At 46.1% G+C, this 9030-nt stretch overlaps 1 long non-coding RNA gene across 2 annotated transcripts; it reads right to left on the reverse strand.

Annotated features, from left to right (window-relative positions):
- Positions 1–6672: 6672 nt before the first annotated feature.
- Positions 6673–8772, reverse strand: Gm34724. Of its 2 annotated transcripts, none has more exons than XR_001781594.2 (3): positions 8201–8771; positions 7684–8102; positions 6673–6837 (listed from the first exon to the last, which is right to left on the reverse strand). It is a non-coding gene; the product is annotated as a predicted gene, 34724 (long non-coding RNA). The 2 variants fall into 2 exon arrangements; XR_383948.3 differs by having other exon boundaries at positions 6746–7048; positions 8201–8772.
- Between the last annotated feature and the right edge of the window lie 258 nt (positions 8773–9030).

Here is a 9030-nt window from a genome sequence, read left to right on the forward strand (position 1 = left end):
CCTTGGGCTCAGTCACAGGATGCAGAACAATGTAGAAAGGGTCATTAGTTTATGGAACTTATAATACACCCTAATAAAACACACCTAAGAAGGATAATAGTTAAAGTCTAGAGGGAAGTAATTTCTCTAGTGCAGCAATGATATATAAACATATTTGAAGGCTTTAAAAAATCTGGCATTTTCACCCCAAGAATGTCCCAGTATCCTTTGAATATTGTAATCTGTTTATTTCCAGTTTTGTGCTAATATGACATAATAATTCTGGTCAATGAACGGCTATTGAGAGTTGCATGAATTTCTTTATTCATGGCTGTGACAAAATCATCTTAAGGGAGGAGAGGTTTATTTGGGTTCACAGTTTGGGGGGCGGTGAGGGAGCTTGAAGCAGCTGGTTACAATGCATCCGGCAGGAAGTGGGGTGGAGTGGGGAGGGCTGGTGCTGGGTCTTTCTTCTGTTTGTTCAGTCTAGAACCTCATTCTATAGACTAGTGGTGCCTACATTTAACATGGACCCTCCTACTTCAACAACCCAATCTAGAACCCCCTCAGAAGTATGGCCATAGGCAAATTTCTGAGTTTGAGGCCAGCCTGGTCTACAGAGTGAGTTCCAGGACAGCTAGGGCTACTCAAAGAAACCCTGTCTCAAAAAAAACAAAAAACCAAAATAAATAAATAAAAGCCGGGTGTGGTGGCACACGCCTTTAATCCCAGCACCTGGGAGGCAGAGGCAGGCGAATTTCTGAGTTCGAGGCCAGCCTGGTCTACAAAGTGAGCTCCAGGACAGCCAGGGCTATACAGAGAAACCCTGTCTCGAAAAACCAAAAATAAATAAATAAATAAATAAATAAATAAATAAATAAAATAAGCATGACCATAATTAATTTCCTGGGTGATGCTACATTTTGTCAAGTTAACAATCTGCACTATCTATCCTACACACTTGACACCAAGGAAAATATGAAAAACAACAATAGATTTGAAATCCCATGAGTTACCTGCCCCTTCGACAGACACTTCAATAGTAAAAGAGAGAAAAGCATAGCAGATCTATTTAATCAATATTGCACATGACACAGGAATTAAAAGAAAAGATCTAGGGAAGATTGTTTTTATGCTTAGACTCAGTGAATAATGGATAGCTGTTCAGAACTGTGATTAGACAAAGAAAGAAAGAATGAGTTCATGTGGCAGGCTGAAGGGAGCCCAGCCAGGTCTGTGTGTCAGGATTCTTCCTGGCCTTTCTGTGTAACATTCCTTTTCCCCAGATGTAGGGCAGAATCCTTCTTAAATGGTTTAGCAGATAAGGAAGGCCAGAGAATTTATTCTTACACAGAAAGGCAGGGGAGGGCCAGGGCAGGCACATTCTTCAGCTTTGTGGCTTTGAGAGAAAAGGAGGACTGGAGAGATATCTCAGTGGTTAAGAGCACTGGCTGCTCTTGCCGAGAACCTGAGTTCAATTCCCAGCAACTACATGGTGGCTCACAACCATCTGTAACTCCAGTTCCAAGAATGGAAAGAGATAAAGTCTAGAGGGAAGTAATTTCTCTAGTTCAGCAATAATACATTATTCTGACTTTTGTGGGCGTGAGGTACACATACATACATGCAGGCAAAACATTGGCATATGTAAAATATATTTAAAAACAAAAACTGAAGAAGAGGGGGGAGGAAGAGGAAGAAGATGATGATGAAGGAGAAAGTTCTAGTTTCTATGATTCAGTTTGTGTGTGATGGGAGAATTCTACTTTCCATGACTCCCTTTGTGGAGGACTAAGGGACAGGAGGTTACTTCTGAGGCATTTTTAGTGTTCTTAGGTCTTTTCAGTGATATTCAGCTAAGCGAACTCAGGGTACCAAGGTAATAAATATACTTTGGTGTTTTCCTCTATGAAGATGGTCCTTTACATTGGTTCTGTGAGCTATTCTTTCCATGTAATTACTATTCCATCAAGGAGCAGGAGCCATTCACATCTCCTAAGTGGTATCTCAGTATTTTGGGCATAGGGTGGGACCTGGCCCTCCCGACCACCTCTTGTGAGAGTCGATTGCAGTATGAAGAACTATGGCTTCCTCATTTATTCTCTCCCTTACGCATACCCTTGAACCTGGAGTCTGGCTAGCCTGCTTGCTGCAGTCTCTTTCTCTGCCTCAAAAGCACAGGGATTCCAGGGCCAAGGCCACACCCACCTGGCTTCTTTCACAAATGATCTGGAGAGCCAAACACAGAGGCAAGAGCTTTACCCCCTGAGCCATCTCCTCAACCCTTGATTGCTTATGGAATCCTGTGTTCAAAATTCTTGACAGCATGAATTGATGACTTGCCTCTGAAACCCTAAATGAAGAATGATGACCGGGCCAGCTAAGTATCCACCAGGCCATCCAGGGCACTGACAATCATGAAGAAGTGCAAATGCTGACTCCCACCTGGCTGCAGAGGAATCAAAGCCCTTAGCTTTCTGGCCCCTCTCCATTCCGGCAAGGTTCCTTCTCTTTCCACCCAATCGCAGTCATCATTTAAAGAAGCCACTTCCCGTGTTTACAAAAGGTGCATTTGGGTTATCTCTACTTGAATACCTGTTTTCACATCTTCAAGGTAAGTGTTTAATCCAACTGTGAATCTAGAGCCTTTCTCCTTCTTCCTGTCTCTCCCCACCATCTATCAGCCTGATTAGGGCACAATGACTGAGTGCATTTTCACTGTGCAAAGCCTGTAGGTAAACAGATGAGGAAATGGTGGAGGCAGGTGCTAAGACTGATGCGAGATGGGCCTGGGCGTGTGACAGCTCAGCCACCTTTGCACGTTAACCCCATAGATTTTTCATCTCAGAAATGGATGTTGCAGTTCTACTAACACCAGAGTGGGGCTATTAGGAGCGCATGAGCAAAGACAGCAGAAGCCAGCTTTGGCGTATGTGTGACATAGGGTTTACTGGTGTAGGTGTGGCACCCACAGTGCCAACTGCACCATCTTGGGAGAGCTTAACCAAGGCCTGCAGCTTTTCACAAAGGCACATTCAAGGTTAAGGACAAGGAGTACTGCAGGGCTGCTAGCTGTAGTCACGCAGCACATGATGGTATTGGTCAGTGATGGAGCATACATGCTGCCACGGGTGCTGAGGATGATAACAGAGCTGGGAAGTTAACATCCAGTATCCATGACACTGTCCTAACAACACACAAGTGTGTGGTGTTACTGTATTGTAAGACTCTGGTGAGCCTTAACTTACCGGAGACCCTCTTCCCCTCCCCTGCCCCAACCCCCATGAACAACTCGGAACTGGGAATCAATGCAAAAGCAAGAGGAATCTTATTGTTCCAGCATGCTGGGGTTGCCCTGTACATGAAGGAGAGAGAACGACCCCATGCAGCCCGTTCGGCGAGTTTTATACAGTTTTCAGAACAGCAGCCATTAGGCACAATGTGGTTGGCAGAACAGAGTGACTTTCAAGCTGATTGGTCTTAGGGAATGAGGTGGCAAGGACTTCCCTTGTCTGTAGGTGGCCAACAGTCTCGAAATGTGTCTATGTGCTCTGGGCCTCCTCCATCCACAGGTGGCGATGGTTGGTTCCTCACCCCTTCTGGAGGGGAGGGGTGCCTATGTGCTTCTTGACCTTTCTCTAGGGAAGGGTCTGGTGGAATTTTCCAAAGTTCCTGAGCTGACCTCTTCAGTGTAAACAGACCTAGTATTGCTCTGTGTTGCAGTGACCCTGTACACACAGATCTGGCTACCGACAGTAATATTAAACATGGCACATAACAATACATAGCACTTGACTGTTGTGTGTAATTTTATAAAACCACACTTGCTCCTTGCCCAGTGCTGTGGCTCCCTCTATGCTATGAGATCAACCGCTGCCAACAGCCGTCTCACCCAACCCCCATGGCTAGCTTTGCCAAACTGCTCCATTTTCCAAGCTCTGCCAAGCCACCAGCTCTGCCACTTTCCCATGGACTCTGGGAACTGCGATCCCTCTTCACCGGCCAACCACCCTGAGGCTAGCTCTGCCAAACCTCTAACAACCACCCAGGCTGTGCCCTTTCTCCTGCCCACTTGAGTTACCACAGATGGAAAACACTAGACAGCCTTAATATTTTAAAACCAGCCAGATAACTCAACTGCTGGGTGCAGAGTCTGTTGCTCTAAATGCATCGGTTATCCTATCTGGGAATTCCACTGAAGGCCGAGGCTGCCACTGGCTCTGGTTGCTCCCAGGCCATAGTCCTAGTCTTTGCTCCCCGCTCCAAAGCCTGGCTGCAAAGCCCTTTCTCCATCTCTTTCCTTCCTCTTCCTCCTGGGACCCAGAAGTCCCACCTTTTTTCCTCCGTCCAATGATTAGCTTCTGCTGTCTTTATTGACATAATCAAGAAACATTTAGTGAAATTCCAGCACTTGGGAGGCAAAGGCAGGCAGATTTCTGAGTTTGAGGCCAGCCTGGTCTACAGAGTGAGTTCCAGGACAGCCAGGGCTACACAGAGAAACCCTGTCTCGAAAAACAAAAACAAAAACAAAAACAAAAAAGAAGAAACATTTAGTGAACCAGATTTTAGTGTCAGCTCCTCCCCTACACTTGACAATAATAACAGACAATTTTGTTGCTGGCTTATCTGTTTAATATGCCATGCTTTTGTTTGTTTGTTTATTTTGTTTTTATTTTGTTTTTGTTTTTCAAGACAGGGCTTCTATGTATAGCCCTGGCTGTCCTGAAACTTACTTTGTAGACCAGGCTGGCCTCGAACTCAGAAATCCGCCTGCCTCTGCCTCCCAAGTGCTGGGATTAAAGGCGTACGCCACCACTGCCTGGCACTGTGCCATGCTTTTGTTGTTATTTTGAGATGTATGAATGTTAGCTGAATATTGTTACTGGTTTATGTATCTACTATTCTATACTTTTTCTCACTCAGCTATACTAATTTAAGACATTTATTCTCAAACAGGATGCTGTGTCCTGCAGCATCCTCCTAGCTTGCATTTGGTGTTCCTCCTGATGGCAACAGGGGCCACGAGGAGTGACCAGCATATGTGATCAATGTATGTAAATGCAGCCTGGAGAATGCATAACAAGGGAACTGCCCTGGTGTATGCTTCATGGCTGCCTGTGATTAAGTCATACACGACTAGCTGACAGAATGAGTCCTGGACAGGTCAGAGGAGGGAGCACTCCCAGAACCCGGAAAGGGGAGCACTCCCAGAACCCAGGAAGGGGAGCAGTAGCCAGCTGCTAGTCTGACAGGAGCCCACGACCATCTGCCAGAGAGGAACAGCATTCCCAGACACTGGTGCTGCTCCTGCAGCCTCCTCCCCTCCCTCTCCCAGCTCCTCCTAGCACCTCCTTCCACTTGATACCAATTGGAAGGGAATCTGTTTGTACAGTCCGTGTGAGTCAGCCTTCCAAGGCTCACAGTGGGATGAGAAACTCCCCCTCGGAGCTGGGGAGATGCTCAGTGAATCTGAGCACCCTTGTAAAAGTCAGACATGGCCACATGTGCCTATAACCCCTGGGGACACAGACAGGCAGATCCCAGGTCTTAGGTCCTGTGAGAGAATCTGCTCCCAATAAGCAGCAGGCAGGTAGTCTCAGCGTGACGTCCGAGCTGTAGATGAGGCAGCGGACACACAGCTTGACAGTTTCCATACAGACAGCATCTGAAATGGGGGTCCTTGGGGTTTCCATCAGGAAGCAAATAACCACGTCTAATCAGCACTTAACAGTGTGTAAACAGCACTTCCAACCAACTGAAAGCTGCCAAGCGATTTGTTCTCTTACGCAGTTTATGCTTTCTCTGCTATTCACTCAGCAAACAAAGATAACACAGTGATAACACTTGCTTTCCACTGTTCTCAATTCATTATCTTCTCGATCCAACTGAATCTCAATGATACAATTGAATTAAAAGTCTTGTTTGCTTTCAGCATGTCAAGTAACCTATGAAATGATTTGAAACAAGTAAATTTGTTTGTTTTCATTCGCTGAAGATACCGTAACAGAATACCTCACATGGAAATACTTTAAAAAAAAAAAATGTATGTTTTCCCATGGTTTTGGAGACCAGAAGTCCAGGATCAAGAGGAAGGCTGCCCCTTCCCTCTGAAGGTGCAGAAGATAATGAGCTCCTTTGGCCTGAGGTGACACCTCTGAGGTGACACCCCTGGCTTGGAGCAGCATGACTCCAATCTGTACACAGCTCTCTGTATGCATGTTATCTCATCTTTTATAGGAACTCCAGTCATAGTGAACTATGGCATGTGATGGCAAATTCATGGACCAGCCCCACTCCATTTAAGATTAAAAGCCATCTTGTTACAAGTTCATTTCTGTTTTCTGTAGAATTTGGATTTGGATAGGTCTTGACCCATATTCTGGAGTTTGACATGCTCCACCCTGATACCCTGACCGCCACCCTGATAAGATGTTCTGTCAAATAACTTTGCAATGTTCTGCCGAGGTTCTATGTACCCCAAAACCTTAAAAAACTCCCTAGCATTGCAGTTTGGGGGACTATATCAGCTCCACTTTTTCCTATGCTCAATGTTATTTTTCTCAAACCCCACTTTAGGGAGATAGGCCTGTCTGACAGAAAATAAAACTGTGTTTATCTTGACAAAGGAGTATGGGTAATGGCCTTGTCTTAGAGTTTTATTTCTGTGAAGAGACGCCATGACCAAGGCAACTTCTATAAAGGACATTTAATTGGGGCTGGCTTACAGTTTCAGAGGATCAGTCCATTATCATCATGACAGGAAGCATGGCAGGGTCCAAGCAGACATGGTGCTGGAGGAGCTGAGAGTTCTACATCTTGATCTGAAGGCATCCAGGAGAAGACTCTCTTCCAGGTGAGCTAAAAGGAAGCTCTCTTAAATCCCACCCCCACAATGACACACTTCCTCCAACAAGGCCACACTTCCTAATAGTGCTACTCCCTGAGCTGAACATATACAAACCATCAGAGTTTTTCACTTTCATTTGGTGGGTTAACATAATCTTGGTTGTCAACACCTGGGAAGAGGTCTAGTTGCTGTTCTCTCTTTGTATATTTGATCTCTCCAAACCTGTGTCAGACAGAGCAGAGTGTGTGTGTGTGTGTTTGAAATAAGTATGTGGCACATGTCTACCATTCTAGACATCAGGAGGAGAGGCAGGAGGGACACTGCATGTTCCAGGCACCCTGCCTCAATCCTGCATTCCTCCCACCACCACTGCACATGCACATATACTCACATGCACACTCACACACACAAAAGCTTTGACACAATGAGTGTTTCTTGACTCCTCTGATAACTGAGTTTCCTAACAGCACAGGATGTATAAGTCTTGCTTGTCATTACACTTTCTGGCTATCTCCAAGTGATTGTTATATGATTATCACTCACCAGTTATCACCTTTCCTATTTTGTACAAAACAGAGTAATTCCAAAATGTTTGTTTTCAATATCTCTTCCAAGTGTTAGACACCTACAGGCCCCTCCAGCTCCATGTTCTGTAAGTGTCCCTGCATCCAAATCTAAACAACTGTAAGCCTTGTTCACCCTTTTCTAGATTGTTCTTACCTCTCTACTGAACCCTGAGTGTTCAGGAAGGAGGCCTCCTTCTTTGTAAATCTTCCTCCCAAATATTCCTCGTCCCTCTATTCTATCTGGCCATGTTCCCATGAGAATATAGGCTCCGTGCAGGCAGGGATGTTTACCTGTTTGTTCTCCGCAGAAGCCTGAGTTCCTAGATTAGACGCCACATAATGACTTCCAAAGCATCCTGCTAACATGCCCAGTCTTGGCAAATACTGTCTACATCAATTATCTCTGCACACCGTAACCCTCAAAAACTTGGAGACTTAAAACAACAGGCTGGCCTCATAAGGATCCTTCTGCTTCTGCTTCCCAGCTTGAGATGAAAGGTGTGTGCACCCAACTTCCTCCTGTTGCATTTAACTGAACATATAGATTGTACGTGTCTGAGAAACAGGACAAGAATCACAGGGGCTTCAGCTCCATTAGAGCTAAGCTGCCGTCACGGCCATCTCAGGGAACTGCTTCCTCTGCGCCTGTCTTACAGCCATGTGGGTTTCTTTGTCTGGCTTTGTTTCCGCTCAGGCTGTGAAGCATCATCCTGTAGGAGGAGCCAGAGAGAACCCCAAGTTGATAGGGAGCAGGTGATGGCGAATATACACACGATGCATAAGATACATGCGACGTATCTCTACTCACTCCGTTACACTCTGCTCAGTCTGCTGCAGGATGGCAGGCTACGGGATGGAGGCGGAATGACAGATGGAGCTTGCTGGAGGACAGCATTCTGGGAAGAAGTGGGTAGAGGAGGAGTTTCTTCTCTTCCTTCGTTCATGGGCCTTGCTCTGGTGGGCAGTTGGCAACTACAATTCTGAAATGGAAGCGCTCCGAGGATGGCAGGCAGAGGGTCATTAGCAGCTTAAGAACTGGATATTTGTCCACAACAATGAGGAAACCAGAAAAGAAGATATACAGTGACAGGAAAGGGATGCGGGGAGGCAGGTGTCACATGGTTGAGGAGTGGTGCTTTCTTGCCTTTCCTGATTAAGAAGGGACAGCTAGAATGCTCATATCAGGGCAGAGTTTCAGGAGACTGGGACTTAGTAACGCGAAGACCAAGGAAAACAACATGTACCCTGGTAGATGCAATGGGCTTGGAGACTGCAGCGGAACTTGAGAGATTGGGAGTCCAGCGTCTGCTCACAGAACAATTGTTTTTTACTGTAACACTCCACTGAGTCGGTCACAGTGACATCCCCTGGAGGGTGGTGACTCCTGAGATCATTTGGCTTCCTCAGCAGGAAGTCCATTCTTTGTCTTGCCAGGTCATCCTCTGAGACATCCACAGCCTAAGAGCACTGCCCCAGAGCAAGGGTCAGTACTCAGTGAAGAGAAAGAACAAGGCTTGTAGCCGGGCGTGGTGGCACACGCCTTTAATCCCAGCACTCAGGAGGCAGATGCAGGCGGATTTCTGAGTTCAAGGCCAGCCTGGTTTACAAAGTGAGTTCCAGGACAGCCAGGGCTATACA

The sequence above is a fragment of the Mus musculus genome, chromosome 15 (genome assembly GCF_000001635.26).
Source record: "Mus musculus strain C57BL/6J chromosome 15, GRCm38.p6 C57BL/6J".
Taxonomy (NCBI): domain Eukaryota; kingdom Metazoa; phylum Chordata; class Mammalia; order Rodentia; family Muridae; genus Mus; species Mus musculus.